Source organism: Pseudophryne corroboree, chromosome 9, assembly GCF_028390025.1.
Source record: "Pseudophryne corroboree isolate aPseCor3 chromosome 9, aPseCor3.hap2, whole genome shotgun sequence".
Taxonomy (NCBI): Eukaryota; Metazoa; Chordata; class Amphibia; order Anura; family Myobatrachidae; genus Pseudophryne; species Pseudophryne corroboree.
This window is the reverse complement of record NC_086452.1, coordinates 453,923,797-453,933,027: the sequence shown is the minus strand read 5'-3', so window position 1 is coordinate 453,933,027 and position 9,231 is coordinate 453,923,797. Positions and strand designations below refer to the sequence as shown.

General features: G+C 45.0%; 1 protein-coding gene across 5 annotated transcripts in view; it reads left to right on the top strand.

Annotated features, from left to right (window-relative positions):
- The first annotated feature begins 2,878 nt into the window (after positions 1-2,878).
- The window catches only part of PLXNA1 (plexin A1), a 293,840-nt gene continuing 287,487 nt past the window's right edge, over positions 2,879-9,231 (top strand). For 3 of the 5 annotated variants that reach the window (XM_063941209.1, XM_063941212.1, XM_063941211.1), the window contains exon 1: positions 2,879-3,073. The gene's annotated coding sequence lies outside the window, so the exon portion shown is untranslated. Of the gene's footprint in view, positions 3,074-4,180; positions 5,039-9,231 lie in introns of those variants that run through there. The other 2 variants (XM_063941213.1, XM_063941210.1) reach the window with 2 other exon arrangements.

Sequence of the window (9,231 nt, the reverse complement as noted above, 5' to 3'; positions counted from 1 at the left end):
TTGCCGGCAGTGTTTATGAACTACAATTTTTAGTAAATTACCGAGTTGTATGAAAAAACAGGCGTATTTGACCGATGGTGTATTCATTCGTATTTTTTGTCTTTGACTTCAAAAAAAATCCGAATGCCCTGATCACTGCCGAGATTTGAGTTTAGTAAATTCCCGAGATGACACTTTGAAGAAAAAACACCATCTCGGTCAAAATCGGGAGCTTAGTAAATATACCCCACGGTATATAATGTGACAGTACACACACACTGTATATGATGTGACAGTACACACACACTGTATATGATGTGACAGTACACACACACTGTATATGATGTGACAGTACACACAGTGTATATGGGCCCTCATTCCGAGTTGATCGGTCGCAAGGCGAATTTAGCAGAGTTACACACGCTAAGCCTACGCCTACTGGGAGTGTATCTTAGCTTCTTAAAATTGCGACCGATGTATTCGCAATATTGCGATTACAAACTACTTAGCAGTTTCAGAGTAGCTTCAGACTTACTCTGCCTGTGCGATCAGTTCAGTGCTTGTCGTTCCTGGTTTGACGTCACAAACACACCCAGCGTTCGCCCAGACACTCCTCCGTTTCTCCAGCCACTCCTGCGTTTTTTCCGGAAACGGTAGCGTTTTCATCCACACGCCCCTAAAACGCCGTGTTTCCGCCCAGTAACACCCATTTCCTGTCAATCACATTACGATCGCCGGAGCGATGAAAAAGCCGTGAGTAAAAATACTATCTTCATTGTTAAATTACTTGGCGCAGTCGCAGTGCGAATATTGCGCATGCGTACTAAGCGGATTTTCATTGCGATGCGATGAAAAATACCGACCGATCAACTCGGAATGAGGGCCATGATGTGACAGTACACACACTGTATATGATGTGACAGTACACACACTGTATATGATGTGACAGTACACACACTGTATATGAGGTGACAGTACACACACGGTATATAATGTGACAGTACACACACTGTATATGAGGTGACAGTACACACACGGTATATAATGTGACAGTACACACACTGTATATGAGGTGACAGTACACACACGGTATATAATGTGACAGTACACACACTGTATATAATGTGACAGTACACACGGTATATAATGTGACAGTACACACACTGTATATAATGTGACAGTACACACACTGTATATGATGTGACAGTACACACACAGTATATAATGTGACAGTACACACACTGTATATAATGTGACAGTACACACACTGTACATAATGTGACAGTACACACACGGTATATGATGTGACAGTACACAAACAGTATATAATGTGACAGTACACACACTGTATATAATGTGACAGTACACACACTGTATATGATGTGACAGTACACACACAGTATATAATGTGACAGTACACACACTGTATATAATGTGACAGTACACACACTGTATATGATGTGACAGTACACACACAGTATATAATGTGACAGTACACACACTGTATATAATGTGACAGTACACACACTGTACATAATGTGACAGTACACACACGGTATATGATGTGACAGTACACAAACAGTATATAATGTGACAGTACACACACTGTATATAATGTGACAGTACACACACTGTACATAATGTGACAGTACACACACGGTATATAATGTGACAGTACACACACTGTACATAATGTGACAGTACACACACGGTATATGATGTGACAGTACACACTGTATATGATGTGACAGTACACACACTGTATATGATGTGACAGTACACACACTCTATATAATGTGACAGTACACACACTGTATATGATGTGACAGTACACACACGGTATATGATGTGACAGTACACACACTGTATATGATGTGACAGTACACACACGGTATATGATGTGACAGTACACACACTGTATATGAAGTGACAGAACACACACTCTATATAATGTGACAGTACACACACTGTATATGATGTGACAGTACACACACGGTATATAATGTGACAGTACACACACTGTACATAATGTGACAGTACACACACGGTATATGATGTGACAGTACACACTGTATATGATGTGACAGTACACACACTGTATATGATGTGACAGAACACACACTGTATATGAAGTGACAGAACACACACTCTATATAATGTGACAGTACACACACTGTATATGATGTGACAGTACACACACGGTATATGATGTGACAGTACACACCTGTATATAATGTGACAGTACACACTGTATATGATGTGACAGTACACACACTGTATATGATGTGACAGTACACACACAGTATATAATGTGACAGTACACACACTGTATATAATGTGACAGTACACACACTGTATATGATGTGACAGTACACACACAGTATATAATGTGACAGTACACACACTGTACATAATGTGACAGTACACACACGGTACATGATGTGACAGTACACACACGGTATATAATGTGACAGTACACACTGTATATGAAGTGACAGAACACACACTCTATATAATGTGACAGTACACACACTGTATATGATGTGACAGAACACACACTGTATATAATGTGACCGTACACACACACTGTATATGAAGTGACAGAACACACACTGTATATGATGTGACAGTACACACTATATGAAGTGACAGAACACACACTGTATATGATGTGACAGTACACACTATATGAAGTGACAGAACACACACTGTATATGATGTGACAGTACACACTGTATATGATGTGACAGTACACACACGGTATATGATGTGACAGTACACACTGTATATGATGTGACAGTACACAGTATATATAGTATAGTAGCACTGTGTGTCATGTATAGTAGTCTCCGGTGATGAGAGGGTGAATGAATGGAATCTGTGTGTGGCCACGCCCCCTGCGCTGGCCCCTCCCCGCCTCCCGTGCGCGCCCCCTGGCGGCCGGCCGCGGTGCGGCAGCTCCCTGGGAAGTGAGAGCGAGGCTGGAGTTCCATCGGATCCCTGCGCTGCATTCCGTCCCATCCCATTCATGCTGAGCTGCGGCTACAGTGCAGCGGGGAGCGGGCGGCCATGGCAGCGGCGGCAGCAGCAACGGGTGAGTACTACCCTATATGCTCCCCTTCCTCCGGCCGCCGTGCCCGCGGACACCCGCAGACTGCTGCTGCCAACGAGCGTGATCCGGGGGCTGTGTGCAGCAGCAGCCCCGTGTGCCGGGCTATGGGGTCCGGCTGGGGAGCTGCTTCTGGGAATCCGGCAGCTGCAGGACGTGTGCTGGTGACTGGGGAGGCACGTACTGGGCACAGGAGCTTGCAGTCTGCGCTGGGCATGTCACCCAGGGAGGAATGTGTGATGCAGCCACTGCTACTGGGGCTCCCAGCACTGTACAGACTACTACTGACCGAGTGCAGCCTCCCCAACGTGCTCTGCTGCTGGGAATACTACACCTACCTGCATTGCTGAGCTCTGTGGGGGCAGGAGCTGTACTGGTGGGAGCTGACACTCTCTGGTATTGTATGTATGTATGTATGTATGTATGTATGTATATGTGTGTGTGTGTGTATATATATATATATATATATTCACACACACACTGTCACTGTGTCCTCATAGTGTATCTCCTCTGAGTGAGGCTGTGGCGCTGGCCCAGGCGCCCATTGGAGGGGTGCTGCTGTGCCCCCCAGCCCCGTGCCATGCTGCAGTTAGTGGGCTGGGAGAGGCTGCACTGCGCTCCCTCTTGTGTAGCAGCTCTGTGTCTGGCTGGTGTCAGGAGCAGGGATGTGGTTCTGTTGCTGATGCTTCCTCACAGACTGCAGCGAGCAGGGGAGCCAGCAATGATGCAGACAGGATAAAAAAGCCCAGTGTAATAAAAGTGACCACAATCCGGGGAAATTAATCAGCCCTGTGATATATCTGCTATTTTATTCATTTCTTCCCATGTGCTGGATTGACGTTGGTCTCCCTGTGATATCACTTTTATTTAGATCATTTATTGGTTGATATATATATATATATATATATTTTTTTTTTTCTGGTTTATCCAGGAAATAAGAGCCCCTATCTGTAATTGGGATGCTGTTTAGGGAAGGCTCTGTGACTGTATTATTGCCAGATGCTGTGGTTCCCGTGCTGTATACAATGCTGGTTTCCAGTGGGTTCCTATAGGAGCGAGGTTTGGCACGCTGAAGTCGGTGCCCGCGTACGGTTAGTTGTGAAACAGTATCGCCCCTATGGCTTCATGCTGCAGAAATCCCATTAATCGCCTCGCTGTGTGGACTGTATAACACGGGAATCTTATTGTCTGCTGGGCTGTGTTTCTTATTTAAATTGATGCGTTGTTGACACCTTAATTACTGGCAGAGGGGGCCTGCAGTGCATTGCAGCGAGGCACTGAGAGGGTTAAGCGTATGAGGTTAATTTTGGGGCGGAAATATATATAGAGAGAGAGTTTTTTTATTTCCTCCGTTAGCACTGCAGAGATGAGCAGTGTGGATCTCGCCCCACAGAGAATGCCTTTTGTATTGGACGCAAAGTCAGGTAGTCTACGGATCACGGAACGCTATTAGTATCATGTCGCACAGCCCCGGAGCCTGCGTTTAGATCGGAGTCTGCAAGAATTCTATGCCATAGGAGGCTGCTTCTTCACCTGAGACTGCTCGCCGTAGTGGGAGAGAGATGCTCTCCCTGCTTTGCCTTGGATGGATGGAGATTTGCACGCACAAACACCGGTGCCAGCCTCATGCCAAGGCGTTGGGGCACCTGCAGTAGGTGGCACCTCTCGCTAGCAGCCGAGGGCTCGGCAGCAAGAGCATCCCCCTTCTGCGGAGGTGCACCAGCCCCCTAAAAATAATACTAGCAATTAAACTGCCCCCTTTTTCTGAAGACCTGCTTGAGTGTTGCACATACAGATGAGGAGATTTTGCCGGGGATGCTGAGATGGAATGTTCTTTTCACAATCTGGGATTCGGCGGCACTACAAGGCGTTAACCCTTGCTATTCCACGTCTACCATGCCCGGGGCTTGTATTTACCATCTCTGCCAGCGTCGGTAGGCATTGATGTGGGTGAGTTTGTGTGCTGCTTCCAAATGGTATTACAGTGATATGGAAAGCTGGGGAGTTCTTACTGAGGTTTCAGAAACGTGTGTGTATATATATATATATATATATATATATATATATATATATATATTATATTATATTATATTATATTTAATATATATATTTTTTTTTTAGTCAACGTTAGATAGATTCAGTCTGTGGCAGGTTTGATCTTATGGCATTTCTCTCTGTAATTTCCAATGACGGGGCTCTAGGTGAGAGCGGATCTGAAGATATATTTCTGTATTTGCAGCGGTGACCTATCGGTGGCATTAATGATTGTGCTTCCCCCCCCCCTGTCTTTATTCCTCCTCTTTATTTTATGACCCTGCAGAATATGCTGCCGGTGGCTCTACCAGAATGCGGTCCTGCTCCTTGCCAAGAAGTGCGAAGATGATTTTGCTAAACTGTTGTTTAGCAGGACAAATACTCCTTTGTATTATGCAGTAATTGAGTTAAGAAAGTTGTAAGTCTGGCATTCACCCGGCGCTTTCACCCTGGCGGCAGGTTTTTTTTTTTTTTAGAACTGGGTCTGCGTAATAATACCTGCTATTACCTAGTGGCTATTTTAGGCCATTTGAACAGATATTCAATATTGGGGTGGATCTATTACAGTGAATTACTGAATGATTGCTGATATGTAACATTGTGAGCGCTTGCAGTGCCCCTGAATCTCTCTGCGCTATAAAACGTTTGTACATCGTAAATAATATGCAGCAATGGCTATGTGGCAAGGTAACGTGTGTGGAGGTGGGGGTAGCTCTTTCGTCAAACTATGGTTGGTAATGGAGATACAATAATTGGCAGTAGCCCCCAACCCCCCCATTTATGCAGATATTTCCATATGTCTTCAGAAGAAGGTTCCAAAAAAACATGTTTAGAGCGGTCACAGCTGCTGGGTCCAACTGGCCGATCTTGGTGCCCTCTAACCTGACGTTGCTTGGGAGGGGGTGTGCTGCTATAGGAGTATTGAATGATGGGGGGGTTGTGTGGAACCTGCTGAAGTTATTGAGAATTGCTTTGTACGTGGTGCTCTAGGAGTTATAGAACATTCTGTGCTTCTAGGGGTCGATTGGCCATTTTCACTGTTAAACGTGGATAGATTTTGCTTTGTGTTCAGTCATTAATATCCAGGTTAGCCTAAAGGCACGGGGGAAATAATGCAGAATTCATGAGCTGGGTAGGCTGGTTGAGAAGCCAGCAGAATCTACTAAGGAACCTGGAAGATGTGCACCCATTGGGATCAATATAATCCCAAAACTTGCTTACCGGTCGCTCATTTAGGCACTTTGGCTAGATGGCACTTGGAATAGCGGAAGTGAGGGATTTAATAATTGTATAAGGTTTACACCAGTTTAGGGGACGTGCGTTTGCTTCCAAACATCAATAAGACTGGCAGATTATGGAGAATGGTCAATGGTATATAACATTTCACCCAACTGCAAGTGGGCACAAGTCTGGTTTAATGGATAACTGATAGTAAATCTTCCCCTAAATCTCTTAATTATCCAAACTAACCCCATGACCAACCTACATGGCATCTAAGTGCGTGTACTCGTCCACCTCACTATATACATAGCATATCGTGGCTGTTGGCACACCTTGGTGCCCACAGGGTGCAGGCCTGATGAAGCACAAAGTCAGTAGACGTATACTGGGCAGACTGTTACCTGTTTTTATACATTTTGGGGTCTATGTACTAAGCCTTGAATGGAGATAAAGTATCAGCCAATCAGCTCCTAACTGCCATGTTACAGGCTGTGTTTGAAAAATGACAGTACGGAGCTGGTTGGCTGCTACTTTGGCCCAGATTTATCAAGCCTTGCAGAGTGATAAATTTGCACGGTGATAGAGTATCAGCCAATTAGCTCCTAACTTTATTTCTGTCCAAGGCTTAGTAAATAGACCCCTTAGTGTCCCATGTTCTCAACATAACTGGTACATCCACGGCATCTGGAGTTTGCTCCGGCCAGAAAGTTTGGCTCGTTCTACTTTTACTCCCAGTGAAATTTCTCGTATATGCCAGATATCTTAAGTTATAGGGGGCAGGGGTGTCGGGCAATAATGCAGAGTTTAAGATTTCCAGTGCAAAAAGCTAGTGGTCTGAGAAGATGTGGCCCTGAGAGGCTGGGCTCTATATATAATATACATGTCATTTTAGCATACATTATGATGCATTACCCATGGCATACTCCGTTGCAGCCAGCTTTGAACTGAGGGTTAATTTTGCTTCTGTTTGCATTTTCCGTTCAGGAAACACAGAGGTGGTCAGGCTGTCCGTCCGTCCGTCCGGGGCACTGATCTCCGCTTTTCAAGTGGTGTGACCTTATACTGCGTATGTGCCCTGTTGGGTGTGATGATGCTGACATTCACTTACAGGTTCTCTATAGGGGGTGCAGAATGGTAGCATACAGTATAATGCAGCTGCTCTATCTCCGGACAGTAACATTGCTCTCAAGTACTTAATACTCTGCTAAACATCTCTGTTTTAGTCCAGGATATAAGACCTTCATTTGTTAGATTGTAAGCTCTTGAGTAGGTGCTCTCACTTTCTGTATAATTGTCATTATTCCCCAAGATTATACATGGCTGCAGTATGTGTTGGTGCTATATAAAACAAGGACGGACATTATTATTATTACCAGTTATTTATATAGCGCACACATATTACGCAGCGCTTCACAGAGAATATTTGGCCATTAACATCAGTCCCTGCCCCAGTGGAGCTTACACTCTTCATTCCCTATCACATGTACACACAGACACATTCACGCTAGGGTTAATTTTGTTGGGAGCCAATATACCTACCAGTATAGTTTTGGATTGTGGGAGGAAACCGGAGTACCCGGAGGAAACCCACTCAAGTACGGGGAGAATATACAAACTCCACACAGTTAGGGCCATGGTGGGAATGGAACCCATGACCTCAGTGCTGTGACGCAGTAATGCTAACCACTACACCATCCGTGCTGCCCCAAGCAGGGAGGTACATACATAGGTTTTTGCTTCCCATGGCTCTCTAAAATTCCCATTTGGCTCCTAGATTTGTTTTGCTGGCTTCTAAAATTTGTATTAAGGTGGACCGGATAGAGAAGATAAGTGTTTTTATTTGTCCCATGGATTTATCCCAAAAGATAGCCGAGTACTATTTGATAAATAAGAAGAGGGCGCTCTTTGTCTAGTGCAGTTAAGCCGTAGCCAGCTCATACCTGTGCGAGCGGTGTGTTTAATATCGGAACGTTTTCCAGGTGAACGCCTTTTTAGCTGTGACTGTGGTCCAGGACGAGCGTGAGGAGTTTGGCACGGCCAGCTCTCTGCTGCTGGCGGGGCGGAACGTCACTGCTATTGTCTGGGATTGGAATGACCTGGTAGACTTGTTTGGGTAGATTGTGAATAAAGCCGTTTTGTTCCCTGCAGTGCCAGAAGATACATTCCCGGGGACTGCTGCTGTGAGCCGGCTGCAAGAGTCAGCAGGGCTGAGTGACCAGGGACACGCCTGGCGTAGATCTGTCTCAGGGCTATTTACCTAGCCATGAGTGACAAGTGGCCTCTGCAGTGACAGGCGGCAAGCGTGAGGAGGGCTGCGTGGCTATTACAGATGGTTTGGGTAAATATGGGACAGTGTATACGCACTGGCTATTTCTTGTGCGCTGCAGAAATATTGGATGCACCCCTGAAGAAGGCCCCACCCAAACGTTGGTACCTTCTGGTTTGTCATTTGGGGTATCCTAATCCCCAGTCATTCTCGTGGTGGCACATTCGTCCTATGAAATGCAGGCTAGCGTCTGACCTCCAGGAACCTCTCTCACCCCTAGTGTGAAAGGGTTGCTAGTATACTGTTGCACTGTAACGTTATATTGTTCTCCTCTTTGGTGATTAAACCGTGTACCTGGAACATGTTGGGTTAAACTTCCATTGTTAAACTTTTTTTGTGCGTTTCCAAGGCAACTAAATTCTTTATAGACTTCTAATTTCTTCTCGGGTCAAAATGGCTAATTTTTGCTTTTTAAATGATAAAAACATGATATTTAGGAGAATAAATCGGTCTGTGTTAACTGTTGAGCAATGCTGTCCGCTTTCCCCAGCATCTGGTTCTACAGTCTGTATGGAAGCTGCAGAACATCTTGGAAGGCTGATTTATACTTTACCTGCATAAA